Here is a 19,813-nt window from a genome sequence, read left to right on the forward strand (position 1 = left end):
ATATATGTATTAATTTAAAAGGTCAAACAAATCTGTGCAATGCAAAACACAAATGTGCTACGTGAGGAAGATTTGTTAATTTTGATTCTATCTGTGATTTAAGTCTGAGAACTTTACTTTTTACTGTTGAAAATCAACAACAACAAAAAAAGGACAATTATAAAAAATAAAAAAAATATCCATGACTATTAATAAGAACGCACACACACACATTATAAACTTTTATTATTTAAACAAACACTATACCTTATTCTTAATTAATAAATAAATATTCTAATGCACTACATATTACTAACCAAGCGCTATATTACTAAGCTAATGTTGGCTTATTACTGTGACGTTAATTAAAAACACATCGCCCCAACCGTGACTCTCAGCATGACAAACTGAGTTTTGCACGTATTGTAACTGCTGTTCAAGAGTCCTCACGGTAAATGACAAGACGAAAGCCAATCAAATCGTTGGATTGGCCAACTGTAGGCTTAGCTGTCAGCAAAATAATCCAATTAGCAAACACGCCTTGTGGAGTTTTGGCCAATCATCGAGTCACTTGAAGAAACTATCCCTCCCCTCCATCAAGACTCACAAGTCTCTGAACCGAAGGATATCTCGGCCTCCCTACAGAAGCTGATTATTTGGATCTATGTAATGATTTATTCTACACCATGATCCCGTACTGATAGGAAACTTAGACATATTTAGTCAATAAGTCGACAGATTTGTTCAGGGACATTGGTTGGCGTCAACCATGCGCAAAAATTCACGCTATCAAAGCAGAGAATCGCCGTAAACGGAATGATCGCTTCTCGCGTGAAGTCACCCTGATTGTTTGTTTTTGAAGGAAGCGACACGCATATCGGCTCCGAAAATATCCGCAACCAAGAGACCGAAGTGGGAACGAGTGCTGACATCCGCAGTATATCTGGAAACGTGAGTATGGAGACGTGTGGGCCTCGGGTTTGCTCGACGAGAGCTCGTGCTAAGCTAATCAGCGCGAGCCTGCGCGTGATTTCATTGCTAAGTATGAGGCTTGTTGTGTAACAAGCGAGCAGACACACAAGAACGGCTATAACGATATTAGACTGACATTACCGACCACTTTCGGTTGGGATACAACAAAGAAACATTTGTTGTTGTTATTGTGTGTAAGTTCCGAGGTTTAACGATTTTGTTTGTCCGGTAGCAGCGACAGACAAACAAGCGCGCGTCAAAAATAATCCCATCGGCTCGTGCTCACTGTTAGTAAGAATTCAGTGCATTATGTAATCACCTCGGCTCCTGTCAGCTCTCCTTCGGTTTCTCTGACATTGTTAAAGCTTTTCTCACTCACATTTAACGCTTCATATGTTCTTTTAACCTACAGTGTGCTTACATTTACCCTTGATTTCATGCTTACCGCAGTTGGTTGCTTTTGCCTTACTGGGTGTTTGCAAGGAAGGCCTGAGATTAATGCTGAAATTGTCGTTTTATCATCTGAGTTATTGCAAGTTCTCCTAAGTTATATTATTGATTTTTTTATTTTTATTATTATTATTTGTACAGCTAATTGTTTTGCTTTAATGCAACATAATGTGATTTAATATTTCATTGTCGTAAGATGACTGCTAAGTGACGTTAGGTGTAGCAAAAACTTCAATTGATGGTGAGTATAAATTTAGAGTCCTTCATAATGGGTAACACTTTGACATTATATAACTGGCTTCAAAAGTTGAATGGTGGCCAAGAAGTTAATGTCTCGTTCTTCCATTACCTCATTTTTGATGCATATTTATGTTCACTCTACCTCTGATACAGTTTGTAGAAGTGTCAGACTCATTTCTGACTACGAGGTTGTCAAATCTTAATTTCACTTTTTATATATTACAGCAAATCTTAGTTTTAAATCTTAGAGGAGTCTTGCCTCGTTTGCAAGTGATGTTTCATATTTTGTCTAGGACAGCGTTTCTTTAGGCTGACTAGGAATTGACTAGGCATTAGAGATAACTTTATGACTTCAGATTGTGTTCTCAGATACACTGCTGTTCAAAAGTTTGGGGTCAGAATTTTTTTTATTCCTAAAAAATGCTTTTATTGAACAAGCATGCAGTAAATTGATCAAAAGTGACACTTTTATGTTAGAGTAACTCAAACTTTGGCACTGTGTTCATCTGCAGAGAGATTAGATGTCTGATTATAACTGTAGATAAAGTGCTTTGGTCATCATTTGTTAACCCGATCGGTACGGCTGTAGACTGTAGTCATGACCAAATGACGACAGCAGTTAACTCTTTCTTTATCATGATTGAACACCGTGCAAAACTTTGACCCAGTCTGCCGTTTAGATAGTGCTGAGTTTGCGGTTGTTCATTTGATGCTGATTGCTGAAGGATGGATTTGCATGAGTGGGGATGTTGGAGGATTGACAGTGTAAGAAAAACAGATGAGGGGACCCCTTTGTTTGCTCAGTGACTTCCTTAAAGTCCGTCCAGATCTGTGACAGGCACAGAAGTATTGGCAGAAACTGAAGCACAAGACTGCCATGCAGATCTCTTGTGATGGCAATGGAATGGCGAGCACTGTTGGAAAATATTTGGCCGCTGACGCTAAACAATTGTGCAAGTTAACTAATGTGAAAATGAAAATTCTGTCATTTACTTACACTTTGTCTTTACAAACCTTTGACTTTCTTCTGTGGAACACAAAAGAAGATATTTTGAATAACTGTTTGTGTCCATGCAATAAGTCTTAGGAGTCTAGTGTTGTTTTGCACCCCATTGACTTTCATTGTATGGACCAAAATAGTTCTTTAAAATATTGTCTTTTGTTTTCTGTAAGCAGAAACTAAGTCATACGGGTTTGGATGAACTACCGCTTTAAGTGGCAGCTGTGTGTTTGACTTCATATTGGTTGGGGTCATTACATGACAGAAGACAATAGTCATGGAAAAAGATATTTATTAGCTAAGAATTGTTGTATACACCTTTTAGGTGTTGTCCTCATGATGGTTGGATTGAGGCTATTATGTAGATTATCATTTTAAAATGGCATTTAAATATGCATCATCATAATGACGGTCACAGGTAGCGCTCTTAATTTTCTTGGCATGCTCTTAATATGTGTATGGGTCACAGTCAGGTCTTGTGGATCACCCTCTTCTCAATGTCATCATGTTGTCACCGCTGAACCAGCTCTCCTTCGCACAGACTAATGTCAAGAGGCCTGAATAGGTGGTGTGTGAGGACCACAACAGCGTGAAAACATGGACAATATTTCCTATACTCGGAGAGTATTTGTATGTTTTATGGGTTTGGCAGGGTGGTGTTCAGAATGACTCAGGATTAACTCTTTCTTGACCACTTCCCTGTGTGTGGGTGTGTGAGAGGGCGTGCGCGCATGTGTTGTGCTGAACGTCTGACGTAAAGAGGAGCTTTTGTAAGGCTTGGCTTAAAAAAATGCATGCAGCATGCACTACCGTTTAAAAGTTTGGAGTCAGTAATTTTTTTCTTTTTTTCTTTTTTTTTTATATAAAGTGATCAAAGCTAACCATAAAGACTTTTATAATGACACAAAAGATGCTGTTTTTTTTTTAAGCTTTCTATATATCACACAATCCTGGAAAAAGTATCACAGTTTCCACAAAAATATTAAGCAGCATCTTAAGCACACAGCATATTAATAAGAAATATTTCTTGAGCACCATCAGCATATTACAATGATTTCTGAAGGATCGTGTCACTGAAACTGGTAAAATGACTGCTGAAAATTCAGCTTAGCTGTCACATTAATAAATTACATTTTAAAATGTATTAAAACAGAAAACAGTTCTTTTAAATTGAAATAACATTTCTGTATTTTTGATGAAATAAATGGTTATCATGACCAATGAATAGCCTGAATTTGGCTATTCTTTGATCATAACTTTGTTTTATTTTCAGAGACAAGTATTTGTCACAGTGTCCTTATGTTACAGCTTCAGGGTAAAAACTTCATCCTTGCTGGTTGTATTTCAGACTAGTAGGTCCATTGCTTTGAATCTTAATGGAATCTGCCAGCTGTGTTTTGATAGCCAGAGTTTGTGGAATATTTCTGAGTTGGCTTTATGAGTGGATCAGTAAAAGCAATAGGTCAGGTAGCTATAAAAAGCATGTTCAAGCACCTTGCCTTTGTTATGCAATGATGGTAAATTCACTAATGGATGTTAAGTAGCCTAACCATATTTGAAATCAATATTAATTTCTTATGCAGTTTGTTTAATTTCGTAACAGTGCTACTACAGTGTATATCCCAGTTGATAATACTTTTATTTCATATTAGCAGTCCTGTTCTGTTTTCTCTTAAGTAGGTTGTGTATATAAGTGGATATTTTTGTTTAGTGCTGTAAAAGCAGATTTGACTGACTGAAGCCAGCTGTATGGACAGTTTTCATTAGATCTTGATTCAGAAGTTGCATGGGTTACTAAAGTACTGTCTCGTCACATTCCCTTGGCATCTCTTTGTAAATGTACACATCACGGATAGTTCACTCAAAAATGAAAAACTCCTAAAACATTTGCTCACCCTCATGTCATTCTAATTCTGAATGATGTTTTCTTTTTCTGTGGAACATAAAACCAAAAATATTAAATTGCGAGTGAAGTTTTTGCTGAGGTCGCCACTGGCAAATAGACCTATGTATTTACATGTTATAACTTAAAAATTTGCATGTAATGCCTTTTTTCCTGATTGTTTTGCGATCGCATCATTTGCTATGTTCACATATTAACTGAGATGATGCGCATCAAAGTTTTAGGGGGAAAAAAAGTTTCAAACATTCCTCCTCTCTGATGTGCAGCAGTGCTGACACACACCTGCTAAATGCAGCTCAGCTCAGTTGTGCAGCATGAAAGAGATCGTCATGACGGAGACGTAAGAAGTGAAAGTGCAGAAAAGCAACGTCTATTTCGTGCACAACTTGAACAAACTACAGCAGGTGAAGCTGTCAGCTGTGTGGATATTGGCAATATCGTTAACAATTCTCATTTATAATCATTACTAATATGGCTTCTTCTTAACAAGATCTTAGGTCTTTGCTGTGTTCTGTTAATGCGTGAAGGTGCGGTCACTTTAGCGCCTCAGTTCAAGCAGCAAGTAACCCATTTAATCTTTCTCTTTACTACTATAGTGCATAATGATCATGAATTAACATCAAATGGTAGGCTATTTTATAAGAGAGCCTACAGTACAACTTTCTGAAATGTCTTGTGTAAAAGCTCATTCAGTGTTTCAAACTGCGGAAAACGTGTAAAGCTTGTAAACATTGCAACCTAAAATAGGTTTACCTCAGAATAACAATAAGGTGACCATAAGCTCATCAGTCAGCTAGAAAAATAACTATAAAGAGAAGCATTTTGCTGTTTTTATGCACTATTGCATTTTAATATTTTTACTTAACCTGTTGTCTACATGATTAAACTTCTATAAAATTGCATTTTACTAATTAAAAAAAACAGACTGAAAGTGTGAAAGACACACTCTTAAAAATAAAGGTGCTTGAAAGGTTCTTCACAGAACCATTTTTGGTTCCACAAAGAACCATTCAGTCAAAGGTTCTTTAAAGAACCATCTCTTTCTCAACTTTTTATAATCTGAAGAACCTTCTTTTGCCACAAAAAAAACCTTTTGTGAAACGTAAAGGTTCTTCAGATGTTAAAGGTTCTTTTATGAAACCATTTAGACAAAAGAGGTTCTTCTCAGATTCAATATCAGTTTATTTTGGATATCAAGTACAGTACATGCCAAAATTTGCCGGAAAAATCTCTCAACTAATGCTGTAAAATATACAGCAGTTGGCACAACGTTACTATAATAGGCCTATTGAAGGTTAAACTGTCTGATTTATATACAAATTCTTAAATTACAGTTTCCATAATAATAAAGTTACAATTATATAATTATATTTCTACTTCGTTTTTTGACATATAAACATTTGAATGGTGGCTGTCATAAATTGACAGATTTAGTCAAACATGAATTAAACATTGATGAATAGGCCTACGTTATGGTGTGTATATATTTAGAAAAATGCTCCGCTAAAGTTAATTTTTCTAGCTGACGAAAGAGTTTATGGTCATAGAATATGTTTGGTAGTTTGTTTCATATCAAAAGTAAAAAAGCACAAAGCTTATTGTGAATTTATTTATATATATATTTTTTTTTAAGGAATGTACGCTTCAATGTTCTGCTCATTAAAGAGGTCATATGATACGATTTTAAGTTTTCCTTTCTCTTTGGAGTGTTACAAGCTGTTCGTGAATAGATAATATCCCTAAAGTTGCAAAGACTAAAGTCTCAAACCCAAAGAGATATTCTTTATAAAAGTTAAGACTCGTCCATGCCCTCCTAAAATGCCTAATTTAAACACGCCCCCAACATGTCTACGTCACGATGTGGGAAGATTTGCATAAAGCTGCCCAAATGTTCAAGCAAAGAAATAAGGTGTAACTTTGCTTCTCGCTGTAGTATTGTTGCTGCCGCCATGTTGTGGAGATGGTGTGTGTTTCGTTGTGAAAGCGAAAATACTTTGTTTGACCTTCCAAAAGAGGACACAACTACAAATCAGTGGTTAAGTTGTATTTACAACACTGTTGCAAAACAGTTCAACCCAAATATTCGGATGTGTGTACATTAGGGATGTAACAATTCACTCAACTCATGATTCGATTCACGATTTTATTTTATTTTTTAAACAAAATGAGATTTAGGATAAATTATAAATTAAATGTGTCCTTTTATTATTGCTTGGGCAAAATGCTGCACATTAAAAGCGGCTGCTAAATGACTAAATGTAAATAACTATAATAATATACTAATATAGCACTTTTATAGCATATTATTGCTCTTTTGTTGGTTTTGATTGCTTCTTTTGACCTCATTTGTAAGTCACTTTGGATAAGCATCTGCTAAATGACAATTTAAAATAGAAATTTTAGAAGAAGCCCCAAATCAAATAACACAAATAAAATAAATCTCTAAATATAAACAAGGCTTTGTCTGTACTCTTTCCATATAAAATTAGAGGCAACCACTGCATTTTAATCATGATCCAAACAAAGATGCTGCATGCAGCATGAGCAGTTTTCAATCTAATTTAGACTGTATAATTTCGAAATTTTGATGCAAAAAAAGAATGGTTTGAGTTCAATCGTGACATCCCTAGTTTTCATATTTAAATGATTTGCCACTGATGATTAAAACGCAATTTTTAAGCAGTGTAGAGAAGGCTTGTTGTTGGTCATTTCTCTGATCACAAATGCAGACATGGTTTTATGTTTATGCGGCACGATGCAACGAAATGTGTAAAAAGACAGTATAAGTCATTATAATCCATAATTATGTCCCCATTGGATGCAACAAATGGCTCGTTTGTAATGAATTTTGTTATTGTTTTTTTCAGACCAATGAGCTTTGTAAAAAAAACGATGCTTTTCAGAAAGGCCGGCATAGAGGAGAAACAATAATGTACAGTATGTGGGAAAATAATGTGTTTTTTGAAACTTAAACCGCATAAACACATTTCATTACACCAAATACACAAAATAATCTTTTTAGCAACATCATATGACCCCTTTAACTGAAAACAGGCTTGACTAATTGATTCTTGGGATTTAAGAATCAATATTATTTTTTTAAAATGAAAATTGATTAAAATAGAGAAATCAATATTTTTTTTTTCACCCAATCCTAATAGTTAGTACAGTGTTTCCCACAGCCTTACACTCTATTTGTGGCGGCACTCCCCCGCCTCCATATATACATATATATATGCAAAATCATTTTCTGCCAGCAGGAGGCGCTTTAAGAGCGGGAGAGATACAGGATTCTCCGGTAACGGCTGCGAAACAGTGCAGAGCTCACAAACGCTGCCTTATCAAGCATTACATGCAAAATGAAATGAAAATGAAATCGAAATTTTTCTAAATACAGTCGGTTTCCTTCTGAAATACAGTAATATAAAAACCACCCGCATTGGTTTTTTGATTTTGAAACGTGGAGTGCTCATGTTTATTCAATGAAGTCAAAGCCTTTTGGAAAATCTATTTGTGGCGGTCAGTTTTGATATTGTGGCGGCCCGCCACAAATAAAACAATGTGTGGGAAACCCTGTAGTAGGTTTGAGGAGTTTCTTTCAGTTAGTTTAAATTGTCCATGTGAAATTTGCTTCATCACCAAAAAAAATGCACGTAAGTCTGTAGCCTATTTTGTACATAAAAAATTATGTTGGCAAATACTGCTCTTTTATTTACTGTATATTCACACAAACTAAATTTTAATTTCCATTAGAATCTCGAGAACAATAACTAGCTAGGTGTCATTGTATATAGAATTGGAAAATTTCCTTGATTATTTGTGCTTAATTTTTGACAATTTTAGTTCCTTGACCGCAGTAAAAATTATGACTTCATAATATGAATATTTTGATGAAGTATTGCCTTTACACTTTTGTCAAAACTTGAAGCAAGTATCAGGTCATCTGTGCTCTAACAGAAAGGAAGCACTACTGGTTTTGGATGTCTTTGCGATGACATCTTACTGACTCCTTTATGAGGATCTTAAATGGTCTCATCTATCGTGCAACAAAGTTTCTCTTTCTTCTTTTAACAGCACAAAATTGTCTGCCTTTTCTGTTCATGTTTCTTTCTTTCCCCCCAGCAAACAATTTGGTTCACAAAAGAACTTCTCCTTTGCGTGCCTGAGCACTGACATTGTGGTGAGAAGGAAATGAGTGTCTGCTGCAAGTGTGTTTGAAAGATTCACAAGGTGCAGTTTTGAGGGAATTTGGGGATGTGGTGTTTTGAACTTAAACAGCTTAGAGGATTTATCAGCAGTATTTGTTCACATCACTAAATCAGTTTGTATCCCAATAGGCCATTCAGTTTGTGCTGCCACTGCACCAACTTTCTTCGGCGCTCTTACCAGTTTATGTGGCCAATAGCAAAGCCATTTTAGTGAAGTAAAATACTGAGAAAGCGGTTTTAAAGAAACGTTGCATTGTTTAATCTATTGCACTGCTGCTAAGTTTCTGTTTCTGATCTTACTGTAGTCTAACCCTCAGGCATCACGCCTACAGATCGTCTGATGCATATTGCACACAAAAATGGCAAGAACTCACCGCTACAAATCTGATTGGCTTCTGCGCAGTTTCTAGGAGTGAATGTGAGCTTGGCTTATGCCAGTAGTCAGAAATCTTTCTAGGTGAGACTAACAGTACTGAAGTCAGTGAAAACGATAAAAATGAAAGGCAAATGTAGTGAATCTGCAATTGTAAAAGAAAAATGAACTTTTTCCTTAAGTATTGTCATTTTGGAACAGAAAAAGACATGCCTTAAATTTAAGTATTGTAGTTTTTCCCTATAACACTTGTGGTGTTCCCGGTCAAAAAATGACCGGCCCAAAAAAAAAAGCTGTTAAATCACTCATTATACCATATTTTCACCCAATCTTGGATTCAATCTTTTTGTCAACACGTTCTCTTTCAATTAGGACTGGTTTTATATTTTGATTTGCATCTGATTAATAATGGGCCTCATTTATTTGAGAGTAGGCATTTCATTTTTTGAGTAATTTTTTTAAAATTTTTGAATAATTTTGGAAATATTAAATAAAATCTGAAGAAAATTGGTATTGTTGATCACACTAGTCTACTCTAATGTTTCAACAGGAATTTTGTTTTGAAACTTTTGTTTTGTAAAATATATTGCACATAGTCACACTTGTGGTGTTCCCGGTCAAAAATGACCGGCCTATAAAAAATAGCTTATAAATCACTCATTATACCATATTTTCACCCAATCTTGGATTCAATCTTTTTGTCAACTTGTTCTCTTTCAATTAGGACTGGTTTTATATTTCTGTTTGCATCTGATTAATCGTGGGCTTCATTTATCTGAGAGTAGGCATGGTCAAATATGGTCACAATGGCCGACCATTCAAAGTGAATGGAGAGACTTAAAATAACAGAACAATTTATTTTTCAGGAGCATGTTCATTATTTTCATGTACACATATGAGCATATGTGCTTGCAAACATCGAGCCCTTGGACCTGTGCATGTATCGATACATTTATACACACGCTACCCAGACACACACATGTTAAAACACACAAACTTTTTTGAGTATTACACACATTCTTTTCCACAGAGAGAAATTTGATCCTACCCTAACATCTAATATACATTTATCCATCTGACATTACCACACACACACACACACACACACACACACACACACAAACTTCAAAAGAATCTTTCTTTCATGTTCTTGTTTTATCACAGCTTCCAGACAAAATATTATGACATTTTGTTTTGGAACTGTGAGGTTCTCACACAGAACTAGACAATATTTACAAATATACATCATGCGAAAGCACAGGCATATATAAATGCCTCACAGCACCTTGCTTGTCTTCATTTGTGGCAGCACAATGGCAAAGCAGCTCTCTGCACATGATGTTATTCATCAGATTTTTGACTCAGAAACTAGTGAGGAGGAGGAAATGCAGGATGCATCTTGCAGTTAAGATGTTTCTGAAGAGGAAGGCACCACTGAATCGGCTACGGAGCTGAAAACAACTGATGAGGAGCTGTCTTCCAGTGATGAGGGCCCAGCTGAATGACAAGCAAGGTGCTGTGAGGCATTTATATATGCCTGTGCCATCGCATGATGTATATTTGTAAATATTGTCTAGTTCTGTGTGAGAACCTCACAGTTCCAAAACAAAATGTCATAATATTTTGTCTGGAAGCTGTGATGAAACAAGAACATGAAAGAAAGATTCTTTTGAAGTTTGTGTGTGTGTGTGTGTGTGTGTGTGTGTGTGTGTGTGTGTGTGTGTGGTAATGTCAGATGGATAAATGTATATAAGATGCAGGTTAGGGTAGGATCAAATTTCTCTCTGTGGAAAAGAATGTGTGTAATACTCACAAAAGTTTGTGTGTTTTAACATGTGTGTGTCTGGGTAGCGTGTGTATAAATGTATCGATACATGCACAGGTCCAAGGGCTCGATGTTTGCAAGCACATATGCTCACATGTGTACATGAAAATAGAGCCCGACCGATATATCGGCAGGCCGATATTATCGGCCGATATGAGCTAATTGCATTCAAATCGGCATCGGCGTTTATAAACGGCCGATGAAACATAAAAAAAAGAGTCTCATGCTTCACTCATGTTATGAGTGTTGCATAGTTTGCCCACCAGAGGGAGCTCTGCAGCTCCCCAGTTGACAACAGCGCCAGAAATCCACTACAGAAGAAAGCTATCAGGCCCGAGCACTGAGATGTACTCTTTTGACGGTGAGTCTGTCGTTCGTCATGTGAAATGATTGTAGATTTTAGTTCATACACTGTATATAAAAACAGTGTGGTAGTTCTAGCTAAACGGTCCTATCATTATCACTTCTAAATATTCTGTAACGTCACTTACAGCCGCTAATGCATTGCTATATTAGATTAGCCACAAAGCTAATACCATGTTTATCAGTGGAAGCGCGCGAACGTTAATAAGAGGTCAAACTATAACGTTAGCGTTTAACTTATTCTAAATATATCTGCAGTGTTTCCCACATAATGACCGCGTAACTGTGGCGGGGGGGCGCGTGTAGTAAATGACTAGAAGTTATGTACCAGCGTGCCTCGAAAAAACAACAACTGTTACGTTATTCTAACGCAAAACATAGCTTCCTTTTTAGCAGGCCCCTTAAATGCTTGCTATTAACTTGTTTGAAGGTGGTTCTTCTCAGAATTGACAGCGGTGTGTTCATGACACTAACGTTAACCATTCAACTTCGAATTGATTCCGTAAATCTCCGGTAACAGCAGGCTAACTTTACGTTCGCCAGCGCATGACGATGTTTTGATTTCAGACTGCACAAAGAGAAGAGGAGAAGATATACGGGTCCGTTGTGAATGTGTCTGTGAGAGCAAATATAGTGTAGTTACAGTAACTACAGTAGGTGCGTCAGAAATGATTAAACCAGAGGGGACATGTAAATAAATGTGAGCTGAACAAGCGCTTTTTTTTCTTCTTTTTTTACAGATTGTTTCAAAGCAGCTTTACAGACATAACAGGAAAATGTTGTAATAATATAGTTAAATATAAGTAGGTAATAGGTAATACCTATTGCTTGAGAAATAAAATATATATATATATATATATATTTCTCTATATTTCTCATTTTTGCCTATGTAGGAGATCCCTGTTGTTTATTATTATAATTCTAATGATGACATGAGTAATGATACATGGTGATATTATTAATACACATGCTTATTCTTTCTCTGTCTCTCTTTCTGCCCTACAGATGGCTGAAAAAGGTGAACGCTGTAGCAGCAAAGTGTGGGAGTACTTCTGCAAAGATTCCTCTAATGCAGTGTTCTTTTGATCATTAAAAATATATATACTTTTGATGTGCAATTGTTTAGTCATTGAGACTGTAATCTAAGGCTTTTTTTAACATAATCCCTTCTGGAAAATGGGTTTATACAGCCCACATACATAGAACAGGCAGATATTTTACTATTGAATGTGTGTAAGTGTGTAGTATTATAGGAAATGGGTCTAATATCCAGTTTATTTTCAAAATCAAAATATCGGCTTATAAATCGGCTCTTTTCGAGTTAATATCGGCATCGGCATCGGCCCCCAAAAATCCATATCGGTCGGGCTCTACATGAAAATAATGAACATGCTCCTGAAATCTAAATTGTTCTGTTATTTTCAGTCTCTCCCATTCACTTTGAATGGTCGGCCATTGTGACCATTTTTGACCATGCCTACTCTCAGTTAAATGAGGCACACGATTAATCAGATGCAAACAGAATATAAACCAGTCCTAATTGAAAGAGAACAAGTTGACAAAAAGATTGAATCCAAGATTGGGTGAAAATATGGTATAATGAGTGATTTATAAGCTATTTTTTATAGGCCGGTCATTTTTGACCGGGAACACCACAAGTGTGACTATGTGCCATATTTTTTACAAAACAAAAGTTTCAAAACAAAATTCCTGTTGAAACATTAGAGTAGACTAGTGTGATCAACAGTAGCCATTTTTTTTTCATATTTTTTTTTCATATTTCCAAATTTACTCACAAATTATTTGTTTTTTTACTAAAAAATGAGATGCCTACTCTCAGATAAATGAGGCCCATGATTAATCAGATGCAAACAGAAATATAAAACCAGTCCTATTGAAAGAGAACAAGTTGACAAAAAGATTGAATCCAAGATTGGGTGAAAAATATGTATAATGAGTGATTTATAAGCTATTTTTTATAGGCCGGTCATTTTTGACCAGGACACACCACAAGTGTGACTATGTGCCATATTTTTTACAAAACAAAAGTTTCAAAACAAAATTCCTGGTGAAACATTAGAGTAGACTAGTGTGATCAACAGTAGCCATTTTTTATATATTTTTTTTCATATTTCCAAATTTACTCATAAATTATTTGTTTTTTACTCAAAAAATGAGATGCCTACTCTCAGATAAATGAGGCCCACGATTAATCAGATGCAAACAGAAATATAAAACCAGTCCTAATTGAAAGAGAACAAGTTGACAAAAAGATTGAATCCAAGATTGGGTGAAAAATATGGTATAATGAGTGATTTATAAGCTCTTTTTTATAGGCCGGTAATTTTTGACCGGGAACACCACAAGTGTAACAAGGTAACACAAAACACCCACAAAAAAGTAAGAAAATTTCCAAAAAAAAAATTTGGATGTAGTTATACCCTTTGGGAACAAAGTCACTAAGTTTCAGTCCAAAGCGATAACATTTACTAGTATTTTCGGGAAAAAGAAAATCTTCTCCGGGTCAAATTGACCCGAACACCACATGAGGGTTAAATATTTTTTGAGTAACAGGTACACAGTTTGCATTGAACTTTAGCATTGGGCAAAATATTATTAATGCACGTTTATTCAAAGCATAAGAAAACATGACTGTGGAAAAAGTGCATAATATTTAAAATAAGGTTTATAAACCAATTATAATTAAGTTGCTTAAAGAACTATAAACAAAACAGCATAGTTTAATGCAAAGGGCGGAAAGCCAATCACACAGGGTACATTTTTCATTTAAACATGAGATGCTGTGGGATGGGGAAAACCCCAACATAAAGTCTCGAGATATGTTTTTAAAAAGTTGAACTCACCTTAATTTTACATGGCTTTCTCAGTGTTTCCCACAGCCTCACACTCTATTTGTGGCGGCACTCCCCCGCCCCCATATATACATATATATGCAAAATCTTTTTCTGCCAGCAGGAGGTGCTTTAAGAGCGGCAGAGATACAGGATTCTCCGGTAACGGCTGTAAAGCAGCGCTGAGCTCACAAACGCTGCTTTATCAAGCATTACATGCAAAATTAAATGAAAATTAAATCGAAAATTTTCTAAATACAGTCGGTTTCCTTCTGAAATACAGTGATATAAAAACACCCGCATCGGTTTTTGATTTTGAAACGTGCAGTGCTCATGTTTATTCAATGAATTCAAAGCCTTTTGGAAAATCTTTTTGTGGCGGTCAGTTTTGATATTGTGGCGGCCCGCCACAAATAAATCAATGTGTGGGAAACCCTGGCTTTCTAAACATGCGGCTCTGTTGTGGAAGATGCGAGTGCAACTGTGATAGATGTCCCTCTAGAAAATGCGTGAAATATGCGTTCTGTGTGAACGGCTTGGTTTCAGTTTTGATGTAAACAAGATCTTCTCCACATTGATGTTCTCTTTTTCTGCAATATTTTGAATGAACATCACAGCAGCGCTGCATCTAGTTGCTTCAACTGGATAGGCTAACAAAAACATTAAAATGCAATGACTCTTATATTGTCATCGGATCTCGTGCGCCACTGATAAAGGCCAAAGTATAATTTGACTGTCCGCATGCACGCACCATCCGCATTATGTAATTTTCATCGTCAAGAGGGCTCACGGACAGCCGCGCACCCCGTCCACGCGGTCTCAAAAATTGCCTGCATGTGGACAGGTTGCGCGGCTATCAACAGCGCATGCACGAGGTGAAGAAGCACATGCACGACAGAAGTGGTACTGCCTGTTGAGCTCGTCAGCCTTTTCAAAACGTGGAATGTGAAGTATACCAGGGGCGGGCCTTAAAGCAGCCTCCTTAACGCACACCTAAAATTCGAATGCAACATTTTTGCATTCGAATGTGGATTTTTATTTTAAATCAGACAAATATTCGAAATTCAGTTTTTTTTTTTTTTTTTTTTTTTTTTTTTTTTGATAGCCCTATTGCATATTTGTATACTTTTTGTATTTTTGTATTTGTATACTGTAAACTTTTTTCATTCACATGCTGTGATCGCATCTGCTGCTCCTGTGGAGACCAGTAATTCCCATAAGATGATGCTCTGCTCAGGTCTTAGAGAAGATTATAAATAAAATCAGGTTGTGTTTAGTCTGTAGTTGTGCAGTAATGAAATTAATTTAATTGTAATTTAATGAATTTTCCCTTCTTTGTTTGCCCTCTGTTGTCTCTCATTCTCCCCTCACAGACCTTTTAGCGAGCTGACTGTTAGCTCACACCCACAGTGGTTGTGTAAGGCTGCCAAAATCCACTTCCCTCTTACAGTGATACAATGTATTTTGGCACTGTTTGTGCAGTGTGGGCCTGTGCTTCAAGTTTTGCCGTGTGGTTTTGATACAAATGACTGGCCAGTGACAACAGTTTCGAGGGGAAAGATGGTGAGAGTTTGCGGTTCCAACTGTGATAGGGTGGTGTGGGTGATACAGTGTGTCTGTGAGGGGGCAGATAATTTGTACAGTAGATCTGACAGCTCTTCTGCGCTTTACATGTGTGCATGGGGAGAGGAACCCGCCGTTGCATCTTTCATCCTGCCTACAGAAGAGCAGAGGCCACATATGGTGTGAGTGATAGAAGAGGGGTTGGTTGTCATTCTTCAAACTCTGTGTTTACTCAGCTGAGGCTAGCTGGACAGATATAGCTCTCTCCACACAGGGCCTCGTTGCTCTTCTTTTGTATTGGTGCCTTGGCAATTCAACACATCTTCCTTTAGCTAAGGGAATGCCCTGAAACCGTATGATCTGGGTGCCCTGTAGCTATAGGCTATTAAGTGAATGTAAACAGTTGAGAAACAACTTATTTGTAACAGTAGGCCTATATGTTAGATCTGTGCATGAGGTCTTAAAGAGACAGCAACCTAAATAAACCTGCTGCTGTCTGTCATTAATGTTTATTTATACATTGAAGACTAACCAGTGTTATTTTAAAGTTAAATAGATTATTCAGTTTCTATGGTATTTCTGTACCTGAATATTACTGTTATACCTACCTGAAAAACTTAAAGCACAGTTCTTTTTATTTGTATTTTGTTATTGTATTTGTTTGTGCCATTGCTTGTCATTTATCTGTTCTTATTTTATTACTGACTGTTTACTTGTCTTTTTTAGTTAAAATGATTTCAAACTCTGAATTGAATTTAAAGTTATTTTTAAGTATCTTCCTCACAATATAAATATGAATCAACAACATAAATTGTAAAACACAAATACACTGGGTGACGAAACATTTAGGTTGGATAAAAGCCACCTAAAGGAGGAAATTCTCCCCATTTTCTAAAATGAAATTGAGGCCCCGATTAGTCTAGTCAGATGTATAGTCCCATTAAAATTTTGCAGGAAAAAAGGTCAGTTGTTTATTTTTATTAATGTGATGTTTAAAGCACAGCTCACACAGAATTACTGTTTTCAAATTGAGCACTTGGCACCATGTTGTGACAAAGGTGACAACTTTAACAACTATTAAGTTCTAATAATCATTCTAATTCTGTGAGAATAGAGAACAATATTGTTGAAATCTACGGCTGGACAATAAAATGCTAACGCTAATTATAGTAATATAATTTTCCTTGATAAAACGATAACAAAAGTTTGATAAATGTTTGATATAATTTTTATGTGCCAAAAGCGGAACGAAACTCATTTGAACCACGCCACACGGACGATTTATCCACTCGGTTCAAAGTTCAAATGGCAGTGCAGCGCTAGCTTACAAGAGCAGATGCGTTTACCAGGGCTGCACAATATATCGTTTCAGCACTGATATTGCGATGTGCTCATCCACGATAGTCACATTGCAGGATGTGCGATGTTTAATATAGCCTACTGATTGTTATATTTATACTGATTGTTTTCATTGCTCAAACACAGACACAGTGTCTACACTGCTACATTTAGTAGCAGGGCTACTGCACGCGTTTTTCAGTGCTGGAAATCCATTTATCCTTTGAAACTTCTGCGTCATCATGGCGAGCGCAGGTCACGGTTGCTTAGCAAAGGCAGATGCCACGAAAACACCCGAGCACTTTGGAAATAAGAAAAAAGTGGTGCGACTGATGTTTTCCACATGTTTTTAGACATGACGTGAACGGTCCCAAAGTCTGTCTACACTGGATGTGACAAAGCAACCGTTGCATATCATTTGAACTTTGTGTCAGTACATCATAAAGAGAATGCGGCATCAGTGTACTGTCGGGGATTTGTGCAGTGTAGACAGACAGCATCACTGATTATAATGGGTTCATTGTATTTTGTCAAGTTGCGCCATGACGCTCGCGTCTGGTGTAGACACGGTGAGAGCCACACAGATACACGTCAACACTGAATTCTGTTCACTTCTGCATCTATTTGTGCCTGAAATACTGTGGTTTGCAAGTATCCTTGTAAACACAGTTGCTTAAGGCTTAGGTCAAGGTAAACAATCGAGAAAGAAAATGGATGTGCAACAGTATATTGGTTTACAGCTTTCTGTGTTATGAGTGTTAATCAAACAACAAAACAAAGAGAAAAATCACTTTTGTAGCTTTAACACAGATTTATTAGATTTAATTTATACAGTGAAGACTATGCAGTGTTGTTTTACATTTGATTCAATTTCTGTACCTGAATACAAAATCACCCCAATCATTGATTTTTATTTTATTTTTTTCCAAAATAAACTGTTGAAGTCCTGATTTTTTATTTTTATTTTTTTTTTTCAGATCCCAATATATATTGCAGAAAAATGAAATCTCGCAATGCGAGTTTTGTCCAATAGTGTGCAGCCCTAACGTTTACTCACTGATAATCTCGCCCTGCCTCCCTATGTTTATACTATCCATCCTAAATAGTATTTGAAATTAGAATGTGTCCCAAAGCATAGTATGTTGAAAAGAGTGCCAAAAGTCAGGTTGATTTTTGAAATGTGGATCCATGCACACTCTGACTAATATTGCCCACAAGTCATTGTGTTTTGCCAAAGGATTTGGTGCAGAACTACAAACACGAATAAAAAGTGTTAAAAAAAAAACTACAAACATGGTGTATGTGAGCAACCAATGATTAAGTAGAGGTTTAGATAAAGGGGGTTTGAGTTACTAATAATCAACATTTAACCTTTAACCTTATTTAATATTATCTGTTACATTTCATCTGCAACAACTATGTGAACTTTTATAAACATGTTTGGCCATTAACTTTTAAATGAATCATTCATTATGTAAAAAAATTAGCTCTTCGAATAAAGACCCACAGCTGGCAGATCACATGCTACTACTTTTCTCTCTGATATGGTAGGAAGTTAAATGAAATGAAATGTGGAGGATAACTGTGACAAGATGATTGACAGTAGGGCTGTGCGATATGGACAAAAAAAACCTATCACAATTTTTTGATCAATTTTGCGATTTCGATTTTAATCACGATTTTGACACACACAGACATGCTTTACAGTCATAAATGCATTCAGTATACATTTGAAACATATTTCCAAAAGAAAACCAATGAGAGCTTTATCAAAAAGTTGTAACATGCCTCTAGAACAGACATAAGTCAAAATAATCACTAGTAAAGATGTCAAACAAAATGTCTCGACATATGGCAAAAAAAAATAAATAAATAAAATAAAACCCGTGTTCAGGGCTTTTTTTTTTTTTTTTACCATGCATTGGTCATAGAGCTCATTGTAGCGGTGCCTCAGGTGCTGAAATATTTATTGCCCAAGGTTCACACGTACTCCGTCTGCAGTGCGTATACAGTATGTGTATGCGGTGCAGAAGCAGCAGCGAGAGCGCATTATTGTAACGCAAAAGCACATTAAAATAATGCGTGAGCGTGAATCTCTCCACTCGCACGGAGATTTCTTTTGCTTTGTCACAAAACCAGGCATGCGTGCTCAGATACACGCTGCTCTCGTCCGGAGAGAGTGCACGCACTTAAAACATGTCTCCTCTCGCTCACTCACAACTCTCTCTATGCTCATGCGCTAGATATTCATTATTTTCGCACCTCTCGATTTCTAACCTTTTCTGTTCACATCTTTTACCACACGCAGTGTGAAGCTCTGATCCATTAACATGGGCTCGGAAAAAATACGCATCACAGACCGAGCTTGTGAACCTGGAGTTAGGCGTATGCCCGGTCTGTTCTGTTCTTGCACCCCACTTAGGTGCGCTGCATTCTGATTGGATCGGATAGCATACTGCGGGAGGTTGGGACTGCAGAAAATCGTGCTATAAAGCGATTTAGAAATCGCGCACGTTAAAATCGTGATTTTATCACGATTTCGATTAATCGCACAGCCCCAATTGACAGGCCAGTTTACAGTGACAGGGTGCGTGGAACTATGCAGCAGAGCGGTCCGTTAAACATGCAATTGTGTGATGTGATGTGATAGTATGTCCCAAAACTTGCCTATTCTTCTACTACACACTCAAAGTGTGTACTTTTTCTTCACCAAAGGAGTACATACTTTAAGGGCGTAGTATAAGTAG

At 36.6% G+C, this 19,813-nt stretch overlaps 1 protein-coding gene across 3 annotated transcripts in view; it reads left to right on the top strand.

The window, feature by feature from the left end:
* The first annotated feature begins 546 nt into the window (after positions 1–546).
* LOC109112554 (protein phosphatase 1B-like) overlaps positions 547–19,813 on the top strand; it is a 37,098-nt gene continuing 17,831 nt past the window's right edge. Inside the window, exon 1 of one of the 3 annotated variants that reach the window (XM_042767675.1) lies at positions 547–930. The gene's annotated coding sequence lies outside the window, so the exon portion shown is untranslated. The remainder of the gene's footprint in view (positions 931–19,813) is intronic. The other 2 variants (XM_042767677.1, XM_042767676.1) reach the window with 2 other exon arrangements.

This window comes from Cyprinus carpio, chromosome A12 (genome assembly GCF_018340385.1).
Source record: "Cyprinus carpio isolate SPL01 chromosome A12, ASM1834038v1, whole genome shotgun sequence".
Lineage (NCBI taxonomy): Eukaryota > Metazoa > Chordata > Actinopteri > Cypriniformes > Cyprinidae > Cyprinus > Cyprinus carpio.